This window comes from Cottoperca gobio, chromosome 7 (assembly GCF_900634415.1).
Source record: "Cottoperca gobio chromosome 7, fCotGob3.1, whole genome shotgun sequence".
NCBI lineage: Eukaryota > Metazoa > Chordata > Actinopteri > Perciformes > Bovichtidae > Cottoperca > Cottoperca gobio.
The window spans coordinates 139,555-152,671 of record NC_041361.1 but is presented as its reverse complement, the minus strand read 5'-3'; positions in this window follow the sequence as shown (position 1 = coordinate 152,671).

The following is a 13,117-nucleotide window of genomic DNA, read 5'->3' as shown; positions in this document are numbered from 1 at the left end:
TTAATTGCTGTAATACAACATGTATACGTGATGAATGCACCTGCACGATCTGCCCGACGAACACTACAAGGACGGATTTGACGAGGAGTAAGCGATCATGAAGGTAAGAGATTCTTCTCAGTCAAGTCAAAGTCCAGCACTTATTGTTCACTAGGCTTCACACTCCTCACAAGTTACAGTGACATGTTTTCACCATGACATGTCTCCATCCTGCACGTGCTGTTGCCTGTAGCAGTGCAGCAGCTGCTCAATTTATAAGCGGCCGCTGTCAGATTTGCCAGATAGTGTGTGTAGCCTATGTGTGTGTGTGTGTGTGTGTGTGTGTGTGTGTGTGTGTGTGTGTGTGTGTGTGCAGCCTATGTGTGTGTGCATGTGAGTATTATTCCCTCTCTCTCTCTCCTCTCTCTCTCTACAACATCACCGCGGCTCTCAGAGCATCACTATCCAAACATCCCGTCAGCCGTGCACATCGCCTCTGACTTTCTCTGGGATACGGTGCACTCATCCCTGCATTCACACTGATATCTTTTTTAAACCACACACACACACACACACAGGCTGCTGCTGCTGCTGCTATTTAAACAACATTTATTGAAGTCTTATTATTTAACCTCAGTCGGGTCGATGTATATAGACGCGTTCAAACGGATCCTCTTTGAAAGGCTGAACTGCTTGAAAAGAATGTGTGTGTGTCAGCGCCAAGGCAGGTCAGTACTGTTTTCCCTAAATATGAGAAACATGAGAATCTGTTGTGTGTAACCCAAGTGTGTGTGAGAGTGTGAGAGTGTGTGTGTGCATGTAAACTAGTCAGTGTGTGTATATGAGAGACAGACAGAGTGGGTTTGTGATGATGGAGGCAGATCTTATCTGGATAAGAGTCATTTGTACATGAACTTCTACCTCCTTTAAGAGCAGGTGTGTGTGTGTACATGTGTGTGTGTGTGTGTGTGTGTGTGTGTGTGTGTGTGTGTGTGTGTGTGTGTGTGTGTTAGAGCTGCAACTAATAGGCTAGTCGATCAACACAAAAGTAATTACCAGATATTTTGATGATTAGTTGTAAAAATAAGTCATTCTTCTTGCAAAAATGTCAGAAAATGCTGTTTCAGACTGAAATATGGAGATTTGCTGGTTTATTTCATACTAAAGTGAATATATTTGGATTTTGGAGTGACAAGCAAGATATTTAAAGACATCATCTTGGACTTTGAGAAACTTGAATGGACATATTTTCTGACAGTTCTATAGACCCAACGACTCACTGATTAATCCAGAAAATAGTCGTCGGATTAATCAATAATGAAAATATTAGTTATTTGCCGCCCTTGTGTGTGAAATCATCATCCTACGTTAGAAAAGTTAGTTGAGACCTTATTTATTGTTTACTTTTTCAATCTCCAGCTGCAGAAATTGCAAACACAAGCCATGTTTAATGCACCTGCGCTCACTTTGCCATGAGAAATACACTGACTAGCAAAAAACGTTCTCTGTAGTTCACGGTCAAGTGTGTGTGCAAGCATGTGTGTAGCATGCCTTGCAGCTATGTGTGTGTGTGTGTGTGTGTGTGTTGCTGTTTGTTTAGGGTGTGTCCCAGCTCGATACACGGAGCTTGTTTTCAAGTCGTGGATGTTTGACCCTGACTGAACAGTGTGCATCGCTGTGGATTTGGAGAGCAGTCAAGGTTAATGCTGTTATAATGAATCATTCATTGTAAGGAAGACATGTTGTGTGACGCTGCTCCGGTCCTCACACTGTTTGCTCTTCCTCTGCACAGCACCTGCTTTTGCACTAAAACCTTTTTATGTGTCACACTGCATTCATGTGTCCTCCTATCATTCCACTTCTCAGCCCAAGTTTGAGCCGGCAGTAAGTGGAAATGCATGTCGGCGTACGAGCATGACTCCGCTCTCACTGCTCACCAGAGGGGAGGATGAAGTGAGGAGCATCTCGCCTCCTGTCGTAGTAATGCATGTCATCTGGGAGTTGTTGATTGCCTAATTATGTACCTCCTGTGTCCTTCGGCATCATGCATATTAATGCTGCTGTTTTAAGGTGTGGTGAAAACAAAGTGTGCATCTGTGTGTGTGTGTGTGTGTGTGTGTGTGTGTGTGTGTGTAAGGCAGTTTACCCTTGACAGGGCAGGGCTACGCAGGCTCCCATCTGTGGTCCAAACCTTTGCTCCCAGCCACTGCATTTGGATTCTGCAGTTGTAGCTCGCTCTATTCTTAGTTCTCAGCAGCTCATGTGGAGTCTGGTCTGCAATTTCAACAACACACACACACACACGCACACACAGCTAATTCAATGGAATCGTGTTGTGATGGAATCGTATATCGAGATATCGTGATACATGATTGATAACAACGAGCACATACTAACTCAGAAACACTGCTCAAACTATTGTCTTGATCTGATCACTGTGTGTTTGTGTGCATGTGTGTGAACGGTCAGTGTGTGCATGTGTGTGAACAGTCAGTGTGTGCATGTGTGTGAACAGTCAGTGTGTGCATGTGTGTGAACGGTCAGTGTGTGCATGTGTGTGAACAGTCAGTGTGTGCATGTGTGTGAACAGTTCAGTGTGTGCATGTGTGTGAACAGTCAGTGTGTACATGTGTGTGAACAGTCAGTGTGTGCATGTGTGTGAACGGTCAGTGTGTACATGTGTGTGAACAGTCATGCCTCCGCGCTGGAATCTCAGGAACGCCTCGAGAGAATCTTTTCAAATGTTGGTACAAACGTCCACCTGGGTTTTGGACAGAACTATTCACATAAATGTCTAACAGGATAAAATGATGAAATATTTTGACAGGCATGGACGTAAACTACAACTTGACTGGTTGGCGGAGACATATAATCTATAATTTAACTTGAGACTGTTACGTTCTTAATAAAATGAGGAAATAATTTATATTTCTCAAGTATTTAACTCACACAGGAGAATAAACTAATCGGCTAAGTGGTTATGTATTCATTGAATACGTGCCGTATCGTTACCGAGATAAATGACACATATCGAGACAGAAGCTTTTTCCCATGAACAACAACATTCCTCCGTACGTCCAGATTCAATGTGGATTGGATTAACCGCTGGTAAGTGGTTGGACTCTGACTGAGGAAGCAGATCAATAACTAATCAATGATAGTGTGTGGAGTTATAGTTTACACGCTGCCATATCTGAGATGTCAAGAAGGCAATGAATCCGTGTATCCTTGAGTCACATCTGAGTCGGACAACTGGGATCAATATCAGGTGGTGAGACAGGCAGGCAGCAGGAGCAGGCGGGGGTCACCTTCACCCATCCCTACTGAATCAGCAGTATATCTCACACACACACACACACACACACACACACACACACACACTTGAAGGCCTGCTTAGGTTACAAAGCTGCGACCTCACAAAAATGCTCATTACAGCGAAGTGAACCTCCCTCCACTTCCTCATGAATAATTAATTTTGTTATTATGGTTTCAGACATTCTTTCATAAGGTTCCCTCCTCTCTGTTGATTCAAACGTTCCATTTCATTTATCTTCAAAGCTGCCACAGACTCTATTCTGTCTCCACAGACTCTATTCTTTCTCCACAGACTCTATTCTGTCTCCACAGACTCTATTCTTTCTCCACAGACTCTATTCTTTCTCCACAGACTCTATTCTTTCTCCACAGACTCTATTCTTTCTCCACAGACTCTATTCTGTCTCCACAGACTCTATTCTTTCTCCACAGACTCTATTCTTTCTCCACAGACTCTATTCTGTCTCCACAGACTCTATTCTTTCTCCACAGACTCTATTCTTTCTCCACAGACTCTATTCTTTCTCCACAGACTCTATTCTGTCTCCACAGACTCTATTCTTTCTCCACAGACTCTATTCTTTCTCCACAGACTCTATTCTTTCTCCACAGACTCTATTCTTTCTCCACAGACTCTATTCTTTCTCCACAGACTCTATTCTTTCTCCACAGACTCTATTCTTTCTCCACAGACTCTATTCTTTCTCCACAGACTCTATTCTTTCTCCACAGACTCTATTCTTTCTCCACAGACTCTATTCTTTCTCCACAGACTCTATTCTTTCTCCACAGACTCTATTCTTTCTCCACAGACTCTATTCTTTCTCCACAGACTCTATTCTTTCTCCACAGACTCTATTCTTTCTCCACAGACTCTATTCTTTCTCCACAGACTCTATTCTTTCTCCACAGACTCTATTCTTTCTCCACAGACTCTATTCTTTCTCCACAGACTCTATTCTTTCTCCACAGACTCTATTCTTTCTCCACAGACTCTATTCTTTCTCCACAGACTCTATTCTTTCTCCACAGACTCTATTCTTTCTCCACAGACTCTATTCTTTCTCCACAGACTCTATTCTTTCTCCACAGACTCTATTCTTTCTCCACAGACTCTATTCTTTCTCCACAGACTCTATTCTTTCTCCACAGACTCTATTCTTTCTCCACAGACTCTATTCTTTCTCCACAGACTCTATTCTTTCTCCACAGACTCTATTCTTTCTCCACAGACTCTATTCTTTCTCCACAGACTCTATTCTTTCTCCACAGACTCTATTCTTTCTCCACAGACTCTATTCTTCTCCACAGACTCTATTCTTTCTCCACAGACTCTATTCTTTCTCCACAGACTCTATTCTTTCTCCACAGACTCTATTCTTTCTCCACAGACTCTATTCTTTCTCCACAGACTCTATTCTTTCTCCACAGACTCTATTCTTTCTCCACAGACTCTATTCTTTCTCCACAGACTCTATTCTTTCTCCACAGACTCTATTCTTTCTCCACAGACTCTATTCTTTCTCCACAGACTCTATTCTTTCTCCACAGACTCTATTCTTTCTCCACAGACTCTATTCTTTCTCCACAGACTCTATTCTGTCTCCACAGACTCTATTCTTTCTCCACAGACTCTATTCTTTCTCCACCGACTCTATTCTTTCTCCACAGACTCTATTCTTTCTCCACCGACTCTATTCTTTCTCCACCGACTCTATTCTTTCTCCACAGACTCTATTCTTTCTCCACCGACTCTATTCTTTCTCCACAGACTCTATTCTTTCTCCACAGACTCTATCTTCTCCACGACTCTATTCTTTCTCCACCAGACTCTATTCTTTCTCCACATCTTTCTCCACAGACTCTATTCTTTCTCCACCGACTCTATTCTTTCTCCACCGACTCTATTCTTTCTCCACAGACTCTATTCTTTCTCCACAGGACTCTATTCTTTCTCCACAGACTCTATTCTTTCTCCACAGACTCTATTCTGTCTCCACAGACTCTATTCTTTCTCCAACAGACTCTATTCTTTCTCCACCGACTCTATTCTTTCTCCACAGACTCTATTCTTTCTCCACTGACTCTATTCTTTCTCCCACAGACTCTATTCTTTCTCCACAGACTCTATTCTTTCTCCACCGACTCTATTCTTTCTCCACCGACTCTATTCTTTCTCCACAGACTCTATTCTTTCTCCACCGACTCTATTCTTCTTCCACTGACTCTATTCTTCTCCACCGACTCTATTCTTTCTTCCCTCGTTTCCCCGTCCTGCCTCTCTTATCCGTCATTGTTGAGAAGCTGCTGTGTTTAATTAAAGCTCTCTGTCTTCCTGACGAGCGCTCATCTCTGATCGCAGGGAGAGTGTGAGATGACCTGTTGTTACAGTGTGTGTGCACAACATGCCCGCTGATGTGCCCCCCCCTCGACCTTCACCCTGTAACGTTATAAGACCGTAAAGGTGTGTGTGTGTTAGGGGTGTGTGTGTGTTAGGGGTGTGTGTCTTACGGTATCTCATGATTCAATTTGATTCTTGGGGTCACATCGAATGCATATCGAAGGGCAGGATAGAAAGGGGGAAACTTTCTGGAATAATTATCCTAAATAAAAGCAATATATTATAATATTTAATAGTAGTTATTAAAACAACTAAAAATAAACATTGTAAGGTATTTATTCTTGCTTTAGTACAGGGGTCTTCAACAGGGGGTCAGGATCCTCAGAGTTACTGCAGGAGGGCCACCAAATTATATATATATATATATATATATATATATATATATATATATATATATATATATAATAGATATAATATACCTTATATTATATATTATATATATATATCTGTATATTATATACATTAGTTATATATACCTTATATTATATATCATATATATATATACTCTATATATATTATACTAGATATATATACATTATTATATATATTATCCTATATATATATTATACTATTCTCTACTGTATATATCTTCTCTATATGATCTCGCTTCTCCTCTTCTCTTCTTCTCTATCTATATATATATATAATCTAATCTATCTCTTCTCTATCCTGTATCTATACATTTTATATCTCTAGATCTCTATATCTCTCCTGTCTCTCTATATCTATCTCTATCTCCTGTATCTTATCCCTTCTTCTCTCTCTCTATATCTCTATATCTCTCTATCTCCTCTTCTCTCTCTCCCTTTCTGTTATATATTTGTTTAATGAAAAATATGTCTGTAATGCACAAATACAGGGCAAAGGGTGGTGCGCAGATTCTATTTAGTTCTCCCCTCTCCTCCGCTCTGACTGTAGGTGTGTGCGCACGTGTGTGTGCGTCAGGTGTGAAGCCCCGCCCTTCGCAAAACAGAGCGAAGGAGAGAATGTGAACGTGCAAAGTAGACAGTACAAACTGAAACATGCACATAAATGAGATCAATAGCATAAGTGTTTAGTTTATTTAATAAAAGAGCACCTGTCAAGGTGAAAAGTGAGTTGTGAATATAAAAAGACAATGGCAGGGGAAAGACTGAACCTTCTGAACACACAACTAGTTCTGAAAGTGATCGATGCAACTTAATGTTGCACGTATGTAGTCGGCCGGAGTTCATGCTCCATCTCTCTCGGCTGCTTTAGTGAAATGTTGGTATTTCTTTGTCCGCAGCCACATGACCTGAGAAGTTCACAGATCTAAACTAACTATTAGCTAGTGTTGGAAAGAAAGCAGAAGTAAAATGAAAGCTGGAAAAGGCTTTAAACCAGTTTACATGTACGTGTTCAATAAGAGTTGATGTACTGAAAAGCTTTTAGAATAACAACTTCAAGTTAGATCAGAAATAAAAACTCTGCCTGTTACATAAATAAAACAGGTCGGCTTAGGGTAGCTGCCTTTTACTTAGAACATAAATTGAGCACAAAATAAGATGTAAAAGTGGTATTTTGTGTGATTTTTCAACCATACTTTGACTCGATGTGTCGACTGTCACACATCTGTAACAGCTGCATCGAGCTTCTGGAGAAAAAACATAAAATACATTTATTTTTGGAAGTTTTGAATCGATTCAGAATCTTAAAAGAAAATAATCTCCGTTCTTACATAAATACATTGTTCTTCCCCAACCCTAGTGTGTGTGTGTGTGTGTGTGAGTGTGTGTGTGTGTGTGTGTGTGTGTGTGTGTGGGTGTGTGTGTGTGTGTGTGTGTGTGTGTGTTCGATGCTCAACATTGTTATAATCTCACCCTAAATCCCTTTTTATGTAGTCAACACAAAGTCACACATAGATTGTGGATTTATTGATGGCGTGCAGAGAATGTACTTTTCAGTCTCATCAGCTTTTTTATGTATCGAGTTTTTAAACTGAGAGAGAATTGTTTGCGTGTGTGTGTTACGCCGGCGCCGTGTGTCACACAGGGAGATATTTTGTGGGGTTTTTTCAACAAGCATTTAATCTTTTATTTTTAAATCTGCCACTGCTGTCTGTTTTGTGTTGAGCACTCTCGTGCCCTAGATTTGAAAGTGAGTGAGCATCAGGGAGCTTTAGTGCACCCCGCGTTGTTTCACAGTTTGGTGTAAATGTTCGGCGGGAGAGGTCAGGGCACAGATGTGAGATAAGACGTCGAAGTCGGAGCTGCGAAAACGTTCTTGTGCGTTTTCCGTCTGCCTGCTGCTCCACCAGTCTGTTGGTTCGGATGAATTTAAGGTCACCGGTTATTTAAGATGCCTTACTTGTCTGACCTCCAGCACCACCCATGGGAGGGAGATTATAGACGGCGTGCCTCTCTGCAGGTCGCAGGGAAGACGAGCTTAGCGTTCCATCAGGGCGGTTTTCATTATGCAATTTTTGTTTTTGATATCTTTCGTGGAATTGCTTGAACATTTGATGAAGTTAAGATTAGATATAAGATGCAAACTACTAAGTGCCTCCTGCCGAGCTGCGGCAGTCCCCTGTTCCAGTGTCCCCTGCCGAGCTGCAGCGGTACCAGCTTCCCCCTGCACTCCACCGACTTCGTTCATGGTCCTTCCTCGGCCTTCGTCCTCCAGAGGGTGCTCCTCCTTTGTCGCCGACCTCCTGTGCAGCCCTGGATGTCTGGTCGCTCTCCAGTACGGTTCCACACGGGCGTAGCCGGCATAGAGGACGGGCAGGAGGGCAACCGGACGTGCGGAACCATACTGGATATTAACCCTAACCCCCGACGTCCACAGGAGGTTGTCGACCTCCTCCCCTGTCTCCTGGTCGGATAAAACCTTTGTCCCAGCTCACAACCCGCCCCCCCTCTGCAGAAGGAGTAACAGGACAGGGCCGGAGCAAGATCCCCCAGGCAGGAGGTCTGGGGGATCTTGCTCCGGCCCTGTCCTGTTACTCCTTCTTTGCCCCCTTTGAGAAACTGGGATGAACAATTTTCACTGTTTTCTGACATTTTATGGAACAATCGATAAATCTAGAAAATAATCGTCAGATTAATTGATTATGAAAATAATCGTTGTCACGTTGGGTTTTAACAATTCATAATGGATCTTCTTTCATAATCTGATATTTACCAGATTAACCGATTATTCAAAACAATATCGACAAATTCATCAATAACAAATATAATGGTTAGCTTAATGCTTTGTGTCTATAAGTCTATTTATAATATGTTTTCCTATCATCGGCCCATCACACGTTCTGAGAGCTCAAGATAATCTCTGATGAACAGGCCAGAAATATAACACAAGAATATTCAGTTTACAGCTGGAATTAGTTCATTAGTCAAACAATCGGCAATTATTTAAAACATCAATGAACTGTCATTGTGAAGTACAACATGCAGCTGCAGGTTCCAGCTTGTCGTGTGATTTGAATTAAAAACGAGACATTTAAAGACGTGACGACATGACTTAACAATGAAATGGATTCATTGACATAATAATCAGCAGATTAAATATACAGAGCAGCAAATATTAGTTATTTTCTTTTCTTGATGAACGATTCAAATGATTACTTAATATTCCGTAGATCAACTAATGAGAAATTAGCCAAACGAATAGTTTCAGCTCTTCTATTATTCACACTGTGTTTTGACGATTGCTCTTAAAGTTGACCTTTTCGCTCTGCAGTGCACGTGATCACTTTCTTATGTAACGTCAGTCCTGCAGACTTATAGAGAACCTCGAGTCCCTGCAGCTGTTTATTCACCAAAATCAATCACAGGGAGACGTGGAGCCGTTCGGCATGCTGCTCACATTCTAGCTGACAAAATGCAAAGCCAGTGCATCAATATTCTCCAAAATTCCCATTTAGGAAAGACAGCAGTTCGTCTTGAACTTCCATGAGCATGCATACCAAATACGCTTACATAAATTCATAGAGCATTCTGGCTGAGCGAGATGAACAGGCTAATTTCATTATGGTAGACCTCATTTAGAGCGGAAACAGAGCGAGCGCGGCTCCGCCAGGTCAGACCGACTCTCTGTGGCTCGTGTGCAGAGAAGCTGTTCAGTCACGTGCACATTCAGAGTTAGACAATCACACAGGGAGTTTGAATCAGAGCACGGAGAAAGCGGATTGTGTGAAAAGTTTTCCCGTCTTTGCAGAAGTTTCACCAACTCGGCTGTGGTCAAAGCCGATTATGTCAGAGAGCGATAGCCAGCTGAGAGACGGCTTTGATGGGATGAGGGCCGGCGTGGAGATAGACATCAGGAACATGTGGAGAATCACGAGAGCTGACAGTCACTGCATCACCACAAAGCCCCACTGATGGCAGATACAGAGGGGGGGGGGGGGGGTAGAATAGGTGTTGAGCTGGTAGCACGAAGGAAAAGTCGTGCATTCGTCTTGTTGTTGACATATTAAGTAGTTTCAAATACAGATGTTGATACCAGTCCTGCTTGACACCCACAATATTATTTTTGGCTGCACCTTGAAGCTTTGACCTCCTCCCGGATCTGTCACTAATCTGTTACCTTTTTTTTGGGGGGGGGGGGGTTTCGTTGTCTGCTGCGAGGGTCTAAGGACCGATGTGCTGTATGCTGTACAGACACATTTGTCATATTGAGCTATATAAATAACATCTGATTGAATTTTAAATTGGAATACTAGTGAAATTCCACCAATAGCGATTTGATACCACTGTAAAACGTCCCATTTACTTACCTAACCCTACTTACCTAACCCTAACCCAACATACACTCCTCTATTCATACACTCCTCTATTCATACACTCCTCTATTCATACACTCCTCTATCACCGTGTGCATGCAGCTTTTTGTTGGGAAGTTTCAGGTTATTCTAAACTGTCTTTATTAAAGTTTCTCACCACAAACTCGATGTTTACAAGGTTTCGGACTTCACCCTCCCAGATAAATCTGTCAAGACAAGTTGTTGTTGTTTTCTTCTTTGCCTTGTCGGAGCAATTCAATTATTCACTCGTCTTAATTGATGTGTTTTGCCTTTTTCTTCCAGAAGGTCTTTCAGGACGCCAATGTCAAGTGCTATTCCCTCATGTCCTTGATTTGTCGCTTCAAGTTGACTCTGAATTATTGAGCTCCGTGGCAAAGCTCATCTGTGTAACTTTAATAAATGATCACCCTGAAGAGCCAACCTGAAATAACTTGTTTGGTTAATGCGTCCGGTAATAAAGATGTTTCGCACATGCCGATGAGCTGCCAGGGGGCGTTTGTACACTCACTGGGAAGAGGTTAATAACCTGAAATCTTAGCACCATAAGGTATTGTGATGACTGTGCAACACTTGGGATGTTAAGTGTGTTAAGATGAAGCTTAAATGACAGTTTGTCTGTAATTATTGTGGTTGATTAACTAAGAACAACGGGGGATCTCTGCGCGATACAAGCACACGTTTCATGCAGTTCATGTGTGGCGTGTGGCTCAGCTGTTCATACTACACTCCGAGACATAACGGCCTTGAGCATTTACTTTATGATTTAAACAAATAGTAAATAAAAACCCCTAAGAATAGCCTCGAAGTCGAGAGGATGTTTGTTTTGCCATTGACAGATTGCTGTGGTTTGAAATTACCCTGAAGACTGCAGAGATGGAGAGGAAGTCAGTGAAACGAGATCTGTGTTGGTCAGCTCTTTCCTGACCTAAAGGTCGGAAATCTCAACAGAGCATTCTTTTTATAGGGCGAGGTGTCCTTCAAACCGTATATTGTGTCCTTCTCTAGATGTAATAGTTATATAGTCTGCTCTATATGGCTCATCTGGAGTGATATATATTATATTTTCAGCCATGCTTACGGTCGGTCGGTCCACGACTGTGAGACGGAAATATCGTTTGATTTATTGTCACGAAAGACAATGAACCCTACTGTTGTCCTTTAGCTGTTAGTGCAATACGTCAACATCCTCATCCTTACACAACGGTTTGCAGATATCTCATTTTTCGTGGCTTCTCCTACGAATGTCCAGCAACACGTGTCAATTCTATGCAAACAGTCTTTTCTGAATAAACTTCACGGGAAATGACTTGGTTAGGTTCAGGAAGAGATTCTGGTTTGGGATGAAATAACTGCAGAGGTGATGAAGTTATGGGACAAATGAGTCAAATGGCGAAATGGCGTTACTTAAATCACGGAAGTTACACGACAAATAAATAAATAAATGGTTTCACACGGGACACAAACACTGGGTGACCCACCCATCCAGCCCGACCTGCTCCATACACAGACGTCTTCGCTCTCTATACTTCCTGGTTCACGATTACGTGCATCACATGCTCAATGATTTCATGGCATTTATACGAATTACAATGCGTACGACGTTTTGTAAGTGCAGCTCCGAACCAGTGTTGACTTTTTATTTTGTGATTTTATTTTGTCTGTTTCAATGACAAAATAAACAAAAACAACAGAAGAAAGTTAATTTGTAGTTCTAAACATATCTAGGGTGTTTTTTACACACATTTTGTCTCCCACGACGTTATTCTTCTCTCCTACAGCGTCCATTACAGTCATGTAAATTGACAATTATGCAATTTAGGCGATGATTCCTGAGGAGTTGGCAGCGCTGCTCTGAACAGTCTGAAAACGGTCAGATTTGGTTCCGACATTCAAATCTTTTTGTTCATGACAAATACCTTTAAAAAGGTTTCCCATCAGCCTCTCTTTTTATTGATAATTCAAAAATAAGACGATACACTTTATTAATCCCTCTTGGGGGAAATTCAGTTTTAACACATGTTAGCTTAGCATGCTAACGTGCTAATCATTAGCATGCTGACTCACAACATGTGCTGTGCAGCAGCCTCACACAGCTGCTGCTACAGCTGGACTGCTTTTAAACTGAAACAATGCGAGTGAGTGAAGAAGAGGTCATTTTGAGGGCCAGTTTTAAATATAGAAGATCAGTATGACAGCTTGAATTGTTCTCAAAGCGAGTCCAGTGCCAGTGTGCTTAAACACAAGGTAACAACGCATTACAATTGCATGCATTGCAAATCACTGATTACATATTAATCCAGAATTAACATTAACATTTAACATTTGACGAGATGCCTTTTGTCACCAGCGGCGCGTTGCTCGCTGTGTTTTAAGTGCACGCGGTGAGATGAGTGTGCGAGGCTCCGTTTGTAGCAGCAACACTAACAGCAGAGGGGGAGCAGAGCGGTGTCAGGGCGTGTCTGCGGCGGGACGAGGCCGGGCTTCAGCGGACCTGACAGACTGCGGCTCATTAAAGTCCCATCAGACGCAGGAGGTCAAGACAACAGCTACAGCTCGGGCGACACGCTGCCTGCTTGCGTGTAATGTCGACACACAGAGTAGGATAATACCACAGTCCTATTAGTTTATTTTTAGCATTTTAATCATCCCCAAACAACTTC